Raw genomic sequence first — 18409 nt, forward strand, 5'->3', positions numbered from 1 at the left:
AGATAATCGCAGACAACGCCAGGACGGAAAATTCAGTCATGTTCCGACAGCGGATTATAAATTGTGCCCGATATCCTTCGGGATCGGATAAGACAACTTCGCTTGTCTTAATTACTTCATCAGCTCGATTACTTTCAACGTCCCGTTACTCCACAACGAGTTGCCTCGATACTTGCCTCGTTATTTTTAATGATATCCTCTTCCTCTTTGGTATCTCAAAACTCGCACGGACGGAAAATACGAAAAAGGAAGTATTTGCTATTCTTATGTTCGTAATGAGAAGCACGTTCATATATAATCGAAATTGTATATTATACGAAAAGTCGCGAATACGGAACTCTCGTGCCATTGTATTCGAAAACGGTATACATGTTAAAATCGCGCGTTCGCCGCGAATGAGTTGTCATAGCGACGATCTCGTTTTAGACTTATACTACTGTTCATTGTATACGCGACCTCAGCGTTTATTATATTTATCCGTTGCGCGATCGCAAGGACTTTCCGATATTCCAATATCCCATCGGGATAATGAATAATTCATGAATGGCATCAGATAATTGCTTGCATCTATTCATTACGATTTATTTATCCGACGTACAATGTGTAATAGGAAACGGGAAGATTAAAATTATTGCTTGCTTGCCAGGGAGTCTTAGCGAAACTCTTTCTCTCTTTTTTTTTCTCTCTTTCTCTTTCTCTCCTTCCCTTTTTCTCCCTTTTGCCTGTGGAAATGAACGCAGTCGATCGAAACACTATGGTGGAGTAAAGCATAATAGCCATTTCAATTTCATATCAATGCATCTAGATCGACGCGTCAGTAGCGTATATATTTGCGTCAATACTCAACGAGTATTGACAATGTGCAATAGTATCACGGAGACGAGGAGTATCGGCCGTACTCAGCCGGAAATTAATGATCCACGCGGTAATTCCTTCAGTATTTCCGTAATCCTTTTGTCAAATAGCGGTAATGGATGCTCGCCAAGAGTCCAACGGACGAGTAATCGCCTTTCCTATTTTAATCGTCCGTCCACACGCTCACGACAAACCGTAGATTTTACATTTATACATTTTGCAGTAGACAGAAATATTACAGTGATTGCTGTCATCGAGAAATTGCGTATTGTAATTTTTGCGAAACTATTAACATTAACGTTAGTTAACAATAGAGAATTGTGCATAACAATCGTGCAATACGATCTACCCTTAAACGCGAATGATGCAGCGATAACGATTTTTATGTCTATTTTTATGATATTGTCAGGATAAAAATCAGTGTTGGGGTTTTACGTAACTAAAATATTAGATGTAGCAAGATTCAGAAATACACACGTACAAATGTATTTCAATTAAATTTAAAAGATACCCTCCTCAGAATATTTAAATTTTGCTATTTAACAAACACTTTCCTCCGTCTCATTTATTAACACTTTTATCGCCATTCGCGCGTAAAAGAAAGAAAGATTCGTTTATGTCATACAATTTGTATATCAGTGTTGAGGCTTTTTTCACGTCGCTCTCATTTATCTCAGAGTCATTTGTGGTCCCGTAGGAATCTTGACGAAAAGGGGTTTTTCGATGAAAAATTACTTGGCACCGATAAATTCATAAAGTCGACGAGTGGACGACGACAGGTCCGTTTCAAGCATGGTAAAGAAATAAGATTCATTCCGCTAATCCGATGAGGAAAGAGGCTGACATTGAATGAATTTTCTGATTAATACCCGGATTGTTATATCCGGATTAATACCGGGAGTACCAATTATATACCAGACGCAGGAGTTTGCGGGAAAAATGTAGCATATTTGCTGTGGTTAAAAAAAAACCCAATGCGCGCTTCAGAATCACAATTCTAGACTATAGTCAGGTAACTCTCGACGAAATTTTAGAAGGCGATGTAGATAAACGTTAAAGCGTAATCTGATTTCACGGCTCTCTATTGTCTTAGCTGCGAGCGCGAGCTTATGAAAGCTTTCGGTACGCAACCACAGTCACGAGGCAATTAACCACGTTAAAGACAGTTTATGCAAACGGCCGGCCTACCTTTTCACGAAACACGGTCGAATTAAGTGGTGTTTCCTTTAATTCGCATTCCTTATATCACGTAAATTTAAATAACCATCAGATTTCTCTTGTGTCTTTGAACTTTGAAAACGAGCACTTTAATTAAACAAAGCACAAGCGTGGTAAAGAAATAATATTCGAACGACGCATACTTTTTTAGGTAAGCAAGCGAATAAATTTTCGTACGATAGTTTATGCCATGACAATAAACGAATTGCGAAGGCGAATAACGCGCGTTACTATAAATACACTGACTTTTAGAGCTCTAGAAATATAACGATTGGTCAGACTTCTTTTTATCCTTCAGCTGTCTTCCGGTGATCTATCTTTGGTGGTCGTATTCTCAAGCGCTCGAACAACTTTTTCTCCAAAACAGTTATCGGGTTTTACACCGAGTAGAAAAGCGCGAAAACGAGAAGAACGAGACCCGCGCGTGAGAAATTTCTATGAAGACATTCTTCTCGGTTCACCAGACGCGCGATTCGAATTTTCATCTGAAATCGTTCGGAATATTCGACATCTGCTCGCGATTACATAATCTTTCTCGCAGTCTCTCTATTTTTCCTCTCAAAACTTGTCATTTTGTAAAAATATTTGTATATATATATTTTTCTTAGTAAAAATAATTCCGATAATACATTACTTTGCTTTCTAAATCGCGTCGCTGTATCGAAATCGCTAATATTTTTTATCTCGTACCTTTTTATAGCGCGTTAGTGAAAAACTGTGTAAAGGCAAACGATATTCATTGATAACTTTGCGATACGCTTCTACGGTAGCGAGTGGAATTATCGACCGACATAAGTGGTGCCGAGGCTGAAAGGCTATTACACGATGATACGTTTCAAAAAGGAGGTCACCGAAGCAACAAATTAAGTCGTAACAAAGACCGTTGTAATGGAACACCGTTTTGCATTTAATGAAAATAATACAACTGCAAACAACGAAACAAGTGGAACGCACGAAATATATATATATACGTAATGATATTCAGTTGCTCGTATCTACCCCGTCGGCGAGCAAATTGGAAATTTTTCCGACATGATTACCAAAACGATAAGAAGATTAAAGGGTTAAATTGCCGCGTTTGAACCAGTTTTGGATAAAAAGTACTCGACGACACGTAAAAAGTTATTATTTTGTGCGCAGCGACTATTAGAGATTATTCTGCAATGCAGTTGGACCCCGCGTTTCATTACAGATTCATATTTATCTTCTACAAGATTACAAAGATTTTTTTTACTTTTATCCTGCTGTAAATAATTTCATTAATGACACGGACAGAATCTGTTGCAATCATATTAACTTTAGCAGAAAAAAAGCTTTCTTCACCTAACCATAGTTACAGAATTACTGCACTCACAGCTTCCTTTATATCAAAATTTAATTAATAAATTACATAAAAAATGTAATTTGTTTTAAATTAAATTTTGATACGAGAGAATTATAATTGCTGTGATTCTAAAATTATGATTATGGAAAGGTTTATATGCTAAAGTTAAATATCATCGTGCGCGCCCTTTGTTCACATTTTTATGTATTTTATTAATTAAAACTTAATCACATTTTTCAATACTTGGCAAAATGCTAAAAGCGACCGGAGATTTAATTATTATTAAACAGAGCGGCGCGGGCGCGCCGATAAGTTCAGATAAGGATAAAGGTATCAAACCGCAAATACCGCCATTTCAAGATCCAACGTGGAATGTAAAGGATTTACTATGCGTGAAGTATTCACCGCCGAGAAACTTATTAAACAGGAAGATTCGCATTTCGCGGATACTTTTATAAAAGAGATATTCCGACATGCCGATCGATCGGTCAGGCAACGCGAAGTTTCGCGTATGAAGAATGTGGAAATAATCGCCTGTGAAATCACCCGAAAAAAATATATATGAAAACGAAATGGCGACCGTTCTCTCTCTTCCATCCCCCCCTCGCTCTCCCGCCCTAGTCCTTCCGCCACTCTTCTCTCTACCAACACGAGATTATCGATGAGGGCGCACGATCGATCAGCACCACCGTCCCTTCTAATATATAACGGGCGCGTACAAAAAGTATCTGAATGTAAATATGTATACAGATGTACACCCTGTCCCGATATAAAGAGAGATATTCTTGACAAAAAAAAACCGGCACTTTTGTAATTTCGACATTTCCCCGTTTCCGTCATCGAGCCTTCCCAATTTGTACGGACGAGCCAGTGAATTGAAAATGTTCATTCGCACCGATTAAATTCCTAATCTGTGGACGCGCAGTTATATCATGTCGGGATAAAATTGCTTCCGGCAATCATCTCGATGTGCCGTAGATCCCTCTCTCCTTCTCCCCTCTCCTCCACGCTCCTGTTTCGGGGAAGTTACAACGCAGTTCGGAAGCATCACAGCGCACAACGATGTACCCGTGCGTTAATGTGTGCCGATGGAAATCAAGCTTGACGATGCACATGCTCGAGATTCACTGACAAGCGAATCAAACATCCTGTAATGGAATCAGCGCCTAATCACACGCGCTCCCCCGACGTGCTCTCTCCCCGCCGGGCCGACCATCCGCGAAATTCGCCGTTGTTTGAGCGGATTGGAGCCGATATAGAACGTTTTCTCTAGAAACGCGTTTCCTATCTCGGCCCGCGATACATTGTACTGTTTCGCGATTCCACCCTCTGCCTCTCCCCATTCAATCGGACCCGTTCGTTCGAACTAGGAACCCGACGCACGGTTTCGACCCTCTTCCAAGGCACGGATCGCATTTACCGAATGTCAATCACGAGTGTCTTCCATTTAGTTTTTACACGCGAGAATTCGGGAACCGCAAGAAGAACCGTGAATTCGTTTCCTTCGCGATATCGAAATCTACGTTGACTAATTCCTCGTTCATTTTTTGTCGGCATTTTGAGATGAATAACCAAAACGTGTGGACATTTAATTTACATATAGGTATATACATATATATAATAAAATGGAGTTATAGAATTCAATTTTTTTTATTTAATTGTGCAAACGTGCTTTCAAAACCGAATGTTCAATAACTATAAAAAAATACATAAAATGGATTTTTATAGATTACTACACAAGAATTATGAATTTTACTCACACTGTATTTCTGAACGGTTCAGTTTCAAAGAAGTAAATCTACTAAAACTGTTACATCATTGTTAAAAACTTTCAACTGCAAATTTAATTGGATGCTTGTAAAATAAATGTTCTTATTTTAATTTCCGCTTACAGTTTTCTCTACTGCGACGGAACAGCTGGAATTGTGAGAAATTTTAGACGTTACCATCCTTCAAAAGAAATCGATTCGTAAAACATGAAGATTAAATTGTCCAAAGTTAGGTCTGGGAGTCGAGAGATGAAAAATATCCCATCTGTGTAACGTTGTAACGTCAAATTGATGAAATCCGAGAATGTTGAATTATTGAAATTCAGAAGCGTTGGATTTACGACGTTCGAAAAGTGTGTTGAATAAAGCTCTGCCGAGCACTCTATCGAGATATGCATATATTAAGAATTTAAAAATGTATTTGGATAATCACGGATTATAATGAAAACGATAATATATACAAAACAAAGGACACACTGGCAACCTTGCGGATAATCAATAATGCGAATATCAATAATGCATTACTGGGGCTATTAAATATTTCATCTGCGTAACTTTCCTTTTTGTTGACTCGCGTCAAAATTTATCCGTGAGAGAGGCAGGATCAACCCTCGGCTCTTATTTACAAAGCTTAACGTTCCGGACATCAATTTCCCCAACACGCGTGTCCTAAAAACGTTCGAAAGCGGATTCACGAAAATACCGGGAAGAACGGGTTCGAAACGGGAGGTTGAGGAAGGAGAAAAAAAAGTGTATAAACTTTAACGTCAGGCGGAATATCGCGACCGTAGCAGGTGTAGCAAAACCGAGAGTAGCACCGGGGATGAAATATGTCCGTATTGTGTTTCAGGAATATAGCGAGCAACGCAGTAACAAAGAGATGTGTGTTAACGCATAGCGACAAAGCACCTATTATGCTCCAAGATTCAGAAAATATCTCGGAATATCGTTAAATAACTTTCGAGTATTTATTATCTGCTTTAAGAATTTTTGTTCTTGGAAAAGTTTTTAAAGCAAAATTACCTGCATCTAGAAGATTATATCGATACACTCGCCATTTATTTATCGTAAAAAAAAAGAAGTATGTTAAACAAATCGTTTTAAAACGATTGAGTATCTTTCGGGCTTGCTGAATTTACTAGTAGATTTATTTGACGAAATTTTGGGGGAGAGGCGATATTATCAGAGAGTCACGTATTGATAAATTAAATGATATAAAATAAATTAATAATGAAGCAAAATTTAATCGCTTCTTGTAAATTGAGAGAAATGATTTATAGTTTGACCTTTAGCATGTCATATATTGTATATAGTCAAGAGAGTTATGAGTCCGCGCTGTGTATCGCTATTAAAGCGGAGCAGATGCTTTTAATCTGCAATAAAAACAAATCGTTCTCATCCTTGTGTGCACATCTAGTTATTTTAAAAAACTGCCTGTTCGTGTTTGAAACTATCAGAACAACTAACTTTATTTATCGTGCAGTGCTATGAAAGCAGCGAAATCGCAACAAACTAAAAAATAGTGATGTCCGAAATTGGTATCTTCACTTTCTGGATGCTAAATAAATTTTTAATTAAACGTACTAGCTTGTCTGAAATTAATTTAAGTACACTCATTCATTGATTTGCATATAGGCTATTAAACTATAGAGCAAGCGTTATAACTTAAAATCTTATCAATTCTTTCATGAACAGATAATTTAGAGAGGAACAAGTTTTTCAGAAATAATACAAGAAATTCGCAAAATTAACAATATATTAAAAAATTAACATAATTTATAATATAGCATTTAAGTTACAATATTATACTTAATTAAAATATTAGTTAAAAAAAGGAAAAGAGAATCATATAAATGTCGTTTTTCTTGAAAAATTAAATCGCATTATTCTGACGTTAAAATCCATATCATTAATTATATGCTTACATATATCACGGGGTTGACCCTATTTTATTATCACAATATCCATGCACGTAATGTGAAGTGTGTATGTCGTTATTTGTTATAATTTCAAAGTGTCTCCGTACCTTTATTTTATTACCAATATTTGTTTCGCAATATAAAGTTCTATGTATCACATGTTAAAATATCACAAATGCATTAAAAATGAAAAACTTTCCGTCGAATAGATACGTTCTCGAGATAGAACGTGTATTTTTTCTTCGTTTCTTATTTGATTATTCCTATTTCATTCATTCATTGATGAATTCATTATAGGAAAAATCAATTTCCTCTCATAAATTGCTACGGGGAAAAAGTGGGGCGCGAGCAAAATCAAAATCAAAATTGATGTTTAAATATTTGTTGGATGTTTTATTATTTTACTTTACGGTACTCAGCGTTGCCGTTTCATTTTAATTTGCGCTTCAATGAATGATGATAGGAGTGCAATTAAATATCGATTACTTCTACGACCTCAACAGAAGCAGCACGAGCTTATTGAATATCTCTTAAAACACGGACGAGATATATACTTATTCCAAAATCTCCAGTATACATTTTTCAAGTAGAAAAGATATGGGAAGAGGGGGGGGAATATTATTGCTTCCGACGATAGTATTTTGAGAGAAGATCTCGACTGTGTTCAATAGCTTTTACGGTACAGAGGGAAAACGAAAATCATTTTAAAACGGAGAGGAAGCTGACACATTCGGCCTGAAGTATTGCGAGTACCTCTCCCGATATAGCCCGAGCGGTTCCGCGCTCAGCAATTCAGGAAACGTCCCTGCCGCGTATCTCTGCGTGAATCCACAAAACCGAGTGCTTTACGGCGATATTCAAATTTCATTGATACCCAAAATCTACGGGGTTCCGAGGTATTCGGAACGCGAAAATTCTAAATATGCAGCGACGGCGTTCTTGGCCTCGCAGTTTCTGCGACTCGGCCACTACAGCGTCGTAATTGTTCTTCGAGAAGACGAATATTCTAACAACGCGGAAAACTTTAACTATTCCGTGACAACATCGCGATCTCGGAGACAATCCGGATGTTAACGTGTCTCGGTAATCTGCGCGAGAAGTAGGTAAATCGCGGGGAATGTTATGCGAAACTTGCGCCGCCTTCGCGACTAACAACATCATTCTGGGGTAAATTTGGCGAGTATATAAACACACGGCGCGCAACACACTTCCAATTATCGTCTTGTAACTTGTAACGGAGTATCTCATGCGGAAAGCTCGCGCACAGGTCTTATAGCGAGGGATGCGAGCATATTGAATACGCTGCGCCGCGGGGAATAAAACTTTACGAGTCGCTCCACACACGTCAGCCACAAACCTATTGATCGGTTCATTCAATCGGAATTCACGAAATACAGATCAAAACGCATGACAAGAGCAAGCGCCGAAGTTGAATTTTTGATATTTTACATGTGGCTGGAGACGTAGAAAATATGCTCTTCCGCATATCTCTTTTTGCTACAAAGTGACTTTAATGACTTGTGATCTTTATTCAGATTTATCGAAATAAACGAGATATTGTCAGATACATTAGGCGGTATTACACAATTTTTATCTACTTTATCTCTGCATTATTATTAGAAAATATCAGACAGAGACCGCGTGTATTCAAGCTTTGTCCTTTACAGATTTTGCAACACAATAACGCTGATAATGAAACAAATTAGTTAAAAACAAAATGAATTTTTTCGCGTCAACCACCGGACAAAGGCCCGAATTCATAGTCGGATTTTATTTCAAGACTGTGTCTTAAGTAATGTCTTAAGATACTAATACGGCTCCGTGATTGGTTCATAACATCTTAAGATCGTACTTAAGACGGTCTTAAATATAAGATCCTTGGACTATAAGACTACGAATACCGGCCAAAATCGCGATGAACGAGTGGCACTTTGTCTAAATACAAGAACCGCGGGGTTTGCGCGTGCAAGTCGTAAATAATGCCGCAACGGGGGTGAGACAAGGGTTCCTTAAGCACAGTATTACGTGCATTAAATACATGGCGCGCGCGCTCGGCATGGCATTTGCTATAATACGCGAAATACGCGTGTTCACACATCCTGAAGAAGGAGAAAGAAAGAGAGAGAGAGGGAAAGAGAAGGAGGAGAGGCGGGCACAAAGACACACAGAGGATACATACACACGGATACTTTCTGGGTCATCCTCTCTATTATCAAAGAATCCCAGGCCTGCCCGTGATACGCGGAAAATGAACGTAACCTGGCGCTAAGGGGGTAAAAAATTTAACTCTCGTGGCATCGAAGCTCCGTAAATAGTTAAAAATGCACGCACGTCGCTTTTAACAGGGAACCGAGACATGGCAGTGGATCGCTCGAATATTACATAAAGCTATAAGAAAAAGACGCTGAACGTATGCGAAACAGTCAGTAGCAGAGAATAAGATTTAAGGCAATCACATGATAGACGAGCTTATACTACCAATAATTTTTCGCCATAAAAAAAAATGCAACTCACTTAGATAACACCATATTTCGACGATGATATCGGAAAAAATCAAATACAATAGCAGCGATAATTATTTTTTGCAAATAATCTCCAAGCTATTTTCTGGTTGCAGCGCAAAATTCGAGATATTCTGTCAATTAAATTTCGAATAATCATTGACTCGACTACCAGCTTTTCCTCTGGGACCATTCGCGAGATTTTATCGCACTAATATAAATATTAAATAAAAGAGAGGGAGAGAGAGACAGAGAGAGAGAGAGAGAGAGAGAGAGAGAGAGAGAGAGAGAAAGAGAAAGGGAAGATGAAAAAGAGAGACAAAAATAGATAGAATTTGATTTTCCCTAGCGTGCAGCTCGTTAATTCGCAAACGCCGCGATACGAGATGCATCCATGCTCGTGAAGCGGAATCAAACAAACTCGTTCCGGTTTTTTAAGTCCTCGTTAAAGGGTACATTTTACTTTGCTACATACAGAAGATCACCGGAGCAAGAAGGAAAGCGAAAAGGGAGACCGGGGACTGTCGATACGACTTATCCGCAATCTTTCTCAAACTGATTGTGAAGGGCACATCGGCCCACGGGGACTGCGAGCAGCGTGCAGCAGTAGTCGAGAGGGAAGAAAAATGCAAAATAGAGAAGATCCGTTCTCTTTATTTTCGTCGTTTATCTCGACGCTTTACGCGAAGGAAAACGAAGCGAAAACATTAGCACCTTTTGCTTTGCGGAAGATTTCTGTATGAAAAATATTCTACGTTAAGTTTTAACAATAAGAAAAAACGGACTTTCACATGGAAGTGCTTCTTCTTCCCAGCAATAGAAGTTTCTTCCCAACAACAGAAACAAATTTATAATTTTACTCTTCTCAATTGTATTAAAGTACATTAACAATTTAAATTTTTATTAATGCGCGCAAATAAATGCGATATTATTATCGTCTGATCTATTATTTCAGTCAAAGAGAACAGAACAATCTTCAATCTTGAATTTTTTTGTAGTCAGTATCTAATGACTGCATTAGGTTAATTGTTTTTGCAATTTACACAATTTTCAATTGCAATCTTATTTTAATTACTTTAGTTTATTAATTTAATTCATATCTTTCCGTGCGCGCGTATGCTTCCATCCCGATGCTACGTACCCGATACTTAAATCGTTACTAATTACAAAGACTTATAACAATAGCAATTATAACAATAGCAAAAACAAGAAAACGTAGACAAATTATATCATAGTCTCCAAGATGCCTTTGATTATAAATAATCGATAAATACGTGCCTCGGCTTGAGCTTTGACCCGGACTGACACGTATCTGCGCCCGTTATTAATTGACCAAACTCCAGCAGAATAATTAACGATAAAAAGGTTGAGTCTCATTATGTATGAGATGCACGTTGATGCATTCCATCGTTCGATAAACTCTCACCACGACATTCCGCTTTTCTATGCCACGTGCGAAAAAAAAAATAATGGCGGAAACCAACAAATCGATCAGCGATAATTGTGAAACATTAATTAGTCGATATCACGGATGAGCGGCTATCTGATTTTGTGGCTACGAAAACATAGCGATATTTCACGTTAGTAACCGGAAAAATATTTACACAACGCACTAAAGGTTTTTACCTCTATCTATATCTCATCATTGGCCGACAATTTACACGTGGCTTCGTATCCATTAATAAAACTCGCGAGTAAACAAAGATAAACGAACCGAGAAATTAATTAAACTTGAGGTTATTAGTAATGTTGTGTAAAAAAACCCCGATGGCCGGTATAGCGTATTTCGCGCAAAGTAATTGATATTCTATTTTGCATTCTTCTTTCAATCCCTTCCGGGTGAATTCCCTTACAGGGATTCGGACCGATGCACTTTCGATGCTACATAAATATGTTACAAAGGCACCGACCACGCGCGTCCCTATTATCGACTCCTGTGACACTATAACCGCCGCTAGCGTCTTTTTCGAGAGAGACGCTATCATCAACAGCGCCTCGCAAGCTCCATTATACAGAAGCACCGTGTTCCATCGTGCGATATAATTACATCAACTGTAAGGTAATGTCAGTACGGTCAAACGTCCAGCGGCATTTCTAAAATTGGACGGCGACGCAATTTCTAAGTGCGCATCCAACAACAAGACATACACATACACATACACTTGTCTTCGATTATATCAAAGGAAGCTGAACTAAAAAAAATATGAAAGAGATGCAAATATATCTATACGTATATATTTCTATACCTTAGAGGTAAAGCATCTTTATTATTATAAATCTAAAGAAAACAGGGTTTATATTATTTCCATCTACGACTTTTTCTACATTTGTATCTTAGGAACTAGTAATAATGGACATAAGACCCTTTATCATTATACAATTTAAACTCCTAGTATATTAGAAAAAGTAAATTAACTTTGTTTTGACAAAAACTAGAAGTACGATTCTTTACCTCTAAGGTAGGTACAGATTTATATGCATACATAAAATGTTTATTTTCGCATTGTTTAAAAATAAATGATGCGCAAGCGGCACGCACGAGAACACTATTAATAACGGTGAAATATCGTATTTTTATCGTAATATTTTTTTCCTTCCTTGAGACTTTATTGCTGTTCGATACGCGGTGTCTTTAGGCGCGGATCCTATCGATTTCCAGCTGCGTGGTCCAGCTTCCTTGGAATCGACGATGGCAGTCGAACGCGCGTTTTGTTCGGCTTCATGAGTAATTTAACCACGGAGATTCAATTGATCCTCTCCTGATGCCGGTGTGTATAAGGTCGCACTGAGAGATAACGATGGATGAGCTACACGACGCCCAGATAAGTGGCTTATTAATTAAAGTCGGATTATATTACCGGCCGAAGCGACGAGCTTAGTAGATTGAGTATGAATGCAAGCTTTCGTAACATTCAAGCTCAGCCTCCTACGCGGGAGGCACGCTACGTATATGTTGTTATATCGGTGGGCGTGAGTTCTTATCATATTATCATTATCTCGTTCCCTGTTTGAATATCGCTTCGGCAAACGCAGCGGTGCCGCGTATCCCAGAAGAGACAATAGAACCGTATTCTCTCCTCCATTCAATTAATTTCAAGTAAACTGTAATAAAAATTTTAGACAATGAAACGTTACTGTGAAAAGATATGCATTTTTTATTAAATTTGAAAAAGCGTGATAAATTCTGCGATGTCCCTATTGCGAAAAGATCGACTTAAAATTCAGAATATTTATCGTAAAAATTTCATATTAAGATACCGTTTGTTTCGGAATATTTTGCGGAAGTCGGTAAAAATTTGCTGGGTTAAAAGCGTTATTCTTAAGGAGAGACATGGAGGGAAACGGTCGGATCGCGTGACGCGAGGATAAATCGAGGAAAAAGGAAAAGAACAGAGAATTGTGTAGCTTGTTATTTGCGATTATGATTTTCGGTTGCTCGCCGTGCGTGTCCGCTCAATATGAGAGGCACTTTTAATGAAGCGCGGCGCGACGGCGACCCTAAAATGCATCCCGAATTATTGTACCCGATTACTCACGGCACTAACGTAGTCGCGAGCTTTCAACCGAATTACGTAACATACATATTTTACTTCCGCCTCGGATATACGATTTCGTAATGTATATATCTTTCCCTTCTCGCTTTCCGATCGCGCCTGTGCACGTACGATACGTACGCGTACGTGGCTGAAAAATAAAACTGTAACCTTCCACCACGAATTTCCACAAACTTCCGCGACGATCCGGTGCCCCGTCTCGCCGCACTTGTCGATCCGGGTATTTTACGTTTGCTTCGCGCGGCCTTCAATATTGCATCGAAATTTTCGTGACTTCTTCATTCGCATTCGAGGCTTCCGCCCTGCGGTTTGTCGTCGTCGGACTATTTCCTCGGTTACGTGCCCTTTAAGCATCGGAAGCACGTAATGCCATCTCGGTCGCCCCTCGTTCACATTAATAAAAATATACTCGAGTCTATGCTGAGAAGCAAGGGGAGAGAAGAACAAAATTGGAACAGAATTACAGAAAAGATAAAAAAAAGGAAGGAGTGCAAGGTGACATTCGTATGCTGAGAACGGTATCGTTTTGCATACACGAACGTGACCGCGTCGTTAATGACTGCCATTTTCTTTCTGAAAGTATCGTTGCAGTGCATGGCGAGCTGTTAATCAATTTCGACTCCATAACACTCACATCCCAGGTTATACGAGAACGTGAGCGCCATTTTTGCGCAATGACATTAAGTCACATATATAGCAATATGTTTTCCATGTTATGTGTTATTTCGTCTCCTTTTTTTTATATATATAATAATGATCTTCTCATAAATATGGTGATCTTATGTATAATAAAGGTATTTTTTATATATAAGGGTCGACCAAAGAAAACACAAATTAGCTGTTTGAATAAAATATGAGATAAATTAAGATAAATTAAGCACAAGAATATGTGCACGGTAATTTAATATGTATTAATTGGTAATGTTATATATAGGTACAGTCGCCCCTAACATTTAGGCAGGTATCCCATCTCCAGTGACATTACTATTCATGACGCAGTAACAAGTCTATATTTCATTTGGGCGACCCTTATGTAAACAGTAATATTAGGTATTAGGTCGTATAACAATATATTTATCATGTTTACATGTTACTATCGTATATAGATTACAGATAATAGTGTTTAGCGTGGCGTATTTCAGGTCACGCAATTTTCGGTCCATCTCTTATAAGGAACATTTATGAGGAGAAGGAACTGCGTGTCACGTAACCATTTCCCCATAGTGGTTGAACCGTTCCCTTGGTCCTTGAACGGAATTCGCTTTTATTTGAAAATCAATCTACTTGCAGATGCAGAAAATTGAAAACAATCTTGCGTCGCTCCTTCATTTCCCTCAACACATTCCCCTCAATCGTTCCGTCGTCGAGAGCAGCCGTATACTTTTTTATTTGCTATTATTCCGAAACATTCACGGCGAAGCTCTACGAAGGAGTCAACGTACATAATTGAAGCTTAATAAACGTTGCACGAGGATATAATTGAATATTATCAATACGCGTTTAAAAATATCGAAATGTTTCCATTTGACATTATCATCTACTTAATGAATGAACGGCATTTCTGGCTGTGCGATTGATTCGCTAAATATATTCGCGATACATTCGGCGCAAAATTTGGGTCGCCCGGTCGATTTATAGAAGGAAGGGCGCTTTTCAGCGGTAGATTCGGATTTGCGGGAGTCAGCGCGCGATAATTCGCACGTTAAAAGAAATCGCGTCGACGCTCGAGAGGAGAAGAAATATTCTACGATAGAATAAGGAAAGAAAAAAAAATTCGCGCGAATATAGCGCAATAAATTCCGTGATTTAGCACGAGATTGTCCATTCTCGCGGGGGAAGCGCGGTAAACGGAACGTGTACAACAGAGTTTGAGAGGCTTTCCTTTCTTCTCCATTTCTTTTCTCTTCTTTTTTTTTCAAAACGTCCTAGTTTCTACGTATAATATTTATAGCGTTATAAAGCAGCGCGGCGTACAAGTTTCGGAGCCAAATCGAGCACAAACTCGACTCTCGAACTGCTTCTTATCCAACTGTAACTTTTGCTCGCAAACCTCACTGCCCTTCCATCGAGGAACTCTCTACTCCGTTCCTCTCTTATCCCCCCCACCCTTTTATCTCGAGTGTACGTTCGCCTTTTCGCCCGATGTCCCTTCATTGAATTTCTCGGCCCGAGAAGATCGAGGTGTTTGAACTTTCACACCACGTAAGCGATCTGGTGTAAAAGTTTTATTTGTAAACTCAGCCGCCTATCGAAAACCACTTTCAGTCTTTCGGTATAATCCTTAGACGAACGATCAGGAGCGCGTCAAGCTTAAAAACACACTCTGTATACAGAGCAGTAAATTTACGTTGAGAGAAAGATAGGTGCTTATTTCAGGTGTTTCCCAAGCGCCTGATTTATCTGAGTAACTTGGATATAAGAATATACGTTGCATTACCTCCCGCGGGAGAACAGGCGTTGAGAATAATTTCACCCCTGGCCGATTTTCTCGTTCCGGCAACCGCCCATTCTTTTTACTCGTACGTCGCGCAAAAATGCAGTACGGAGAGACATGCCAAATAGACGTTGAGCAAGGAAAGCTTCGGGATAAGTTTACCATGCCGTTTTACGAATTTTCTCCGCACCGCGCAGAAATTGCATCCACATTGAGGGAAGGAGTAGCCTAAATCCCTCGGAAATCTCTTGTCTCTTCGCAGATATGAGAAAATATTAAAATATTTTGGACAAGGCTACGCGCGCGTAGCGTTCGAACGCTATTAATTCGAACTCGCGGACGCAAACTTAATCCGAGATCCACGAGATTTTTAAAAACCGTGCGATCAATATATCACGTCTCATGTCGAATTGTCGAGCAGCCCGCCGTCATTTTTCACCTCTTGCAAAAGCGACGGGCACGTGAATGTAAATCGCTTTCGTCACATTTACCATCCGTATCTCTTCGCGTTCGCGCCGTCGAACGATCTTCTCGCACACAGCGAAGAAAAAGAAGAAAAAAAAACGTCCCCCGATAAGAATGTCGATGCTTGTAAAATACAGTCGGCGATTGAGACTCGCTGAACCTGTCAAGAAAACCTCCTGAAAAATATAGAATATTCTCCATACCGACTTATTTAGATATACCGTCTCTTATCCACTCTGGTCGTTTTTTTTTTCGGCAAATTTGAGAGGTACCATTATAGCGTGATATGTCGTCCAAACACGAACACCTGGATATCTAAATGATTAAAATTGTTCCTTGAAGACTTTATCGCTCATCATGTTTTGACTTTATCACCAATTAAATTAATCTATCATTAACGTGATCAACATTGACCAATTCGGTCTTTTTTTTGTTACAGCGTGATGCCTGTCTGGATAAAGTTTATCAGTATTGAACAACGTGACCATCTTCGATGAACTTCGTAAAGTTTAAAATGTAAGTAATGTTTCATGAACTGTTTTCTTTTCTTTGTATGTGGATTTTTACGAGTAGTCACGAGAGTTGTGTATGTTAATTAACAATAAAATCAGCAATCTCCATAGAGCGTGTAAGTTAATTCGAAAAACGTTACCGAAAAATTTGAGGCGACAACAGAATCTCATCAAGAATATATTTTATATTCACTTATATTATGAATATAAATTAAAAATTTAATAATAAATTAAACATTGGTCTCTGTTACGAGTAAAAATAAATTTATCGTATTTTTGCATTTATTATAATCTGTAGCTAGACTTGTAATTTATTAATGGATTTATCGACCTTATTTAAATTTTTGAATCTGTTTAAACAGTAATCGTCTCTAAATTAATTACGATAAAAAAGTGAAGTAATTTGCATAAATTAAATTTCTAAAATATAATAAAATAAGGTTGTATTGCACGCTGAAATGACAATTGATTTTGATTTTTTAGATTTTTATATACTGTATATACATTTAGAAATTTCATCATAAAATATTTAATATTTGACATTTAAAAGATGCATAAAGAGTAATAAGATTATATAAATATAAACGAATCTATTGTGTTAAAATTAAACTGTGGATTTTGAGACAGTCTGCATAGATTTACATATGAGACTCTCAGAAGCAAAAAAAAAAAACAATTTTTTTTAAACGTCAAATATTAAATATTTTATAATTAAATTTTTAAATATGTGTAAAATTTTCTGAAAAACCAAAATCAGAGAGAGTTTTCATTCCAGCAATAAAACTTTATTTTATTGTATTTTAGAAACTTGATATATTCTTCAGAAGCCAATATATATATAATTAACTTCATTTTTGATAAATTTCTTAATCTTATATACCAGAACACATAATTAATATATAATTTCATCAATTTTCTCTACTTTATTTTTGTGCCGTAATTCGCTTTGCTCCTGAAAGCCAATCTTAATTAATATCCGTCCACATAATTGTCATTTCCCGATATTCTGCAGTGATAAGTACCTTAACGTAACTTTATCTTGTTCGATTCGGCTGTCGTCTTTTCACAACGATATCTAGCAGCGACGTATGCTATCAACTCGCTTGGTAAAGCAAACGAAAATGTGATTTTGGTATACTCGACGGTTATACGGGCGGTAAATCACGTATCGTGGTTGTCGATGTGCTTCCTCCGCTTCTGCCTAATCTAATCTACATGTTTGCTCGATAGTCTCACGCACGCGTACCCTCTCGTCACATTTTCACCATCATTTCGTCACGTGCTTTTCACTGCGACAAAACTACGGCGATTTCCAAAGATGATAATACCTTTCATCTAAGTTTGCCGTCGCGAACCCGCGCTCTATATTTCTCGGGTTTCCGCATTCTCTCTCTGAAACTCGTAAGAGGAAGTTTTCGCAGTCATTTTGCGTCTTATCGAAGGCAAGAATGGCGAAACGTCATTCCGCCCAATACGAGACTTTTTATTTTTTCACTGACATTTTCGCGACCACGACGAGCCGACGGCGACGGTCGCGTCGCGTAGCAATCTCTAAAAAGTTAAAGAGAAGTTTTAAGCGGTGCTTTCGCCCGTTTCGCCGCCCTCGTGCCCGACATGCTGCGATCACTAATTTTTACAAGTCTCTCCCGCAAAGAAATAAAGTTGAACGACTTTAATTAGCTGTTTGTATAATGCCGCAGTGAGATAACGAGGCGACACGATGAGCTGATAGAACTACAATTATAAAAGAATCTTTTAGGAGATAAACGCGAGGGACGAGCTTAATACCTTACGACATAGTAAATTCGATTATCGTTACTCCTTTTTCCGTCCTTTTCACCGTGAATAACGAGAATGG

General features: G+C 38.2%; 1 protein-coding gene across 1 annotated transcript in view; it reads left to right on the top strand.

Annotated features, from left to right (window-relative positions):
* Positions 1 to 18409, top strand: part of LOC139810795 (1-phosphatidylinositol 4,5-bisphosphate phosphodiesterase epsilon-1-like) — a 117549-nt gene that overhangs the window by 44548 nt on the left and 54592 nt on the right. The window contains 1 exon segment of the mRNA XM_071774682.1: positions 16479 to 16555. The gene's annotated coding sequence lies outside the window, so the exon portion shown is untranslated.

Source organism: Temnothorax longispinosus, chromosome 3 (genome assembly GCF_030848805.1).
Source record: "Temnothorax longispinosus isolate EJ_2023e chromosome 3, Tlon_JGU_v1, whole genome shotgun sequence".
Lineage (NCBI taxonomy): Eukaryota > Metazoa > Arthropoda > Insecta > Hymenoptera > Formicidae > Temnothorax > Temnothorax longispinosus.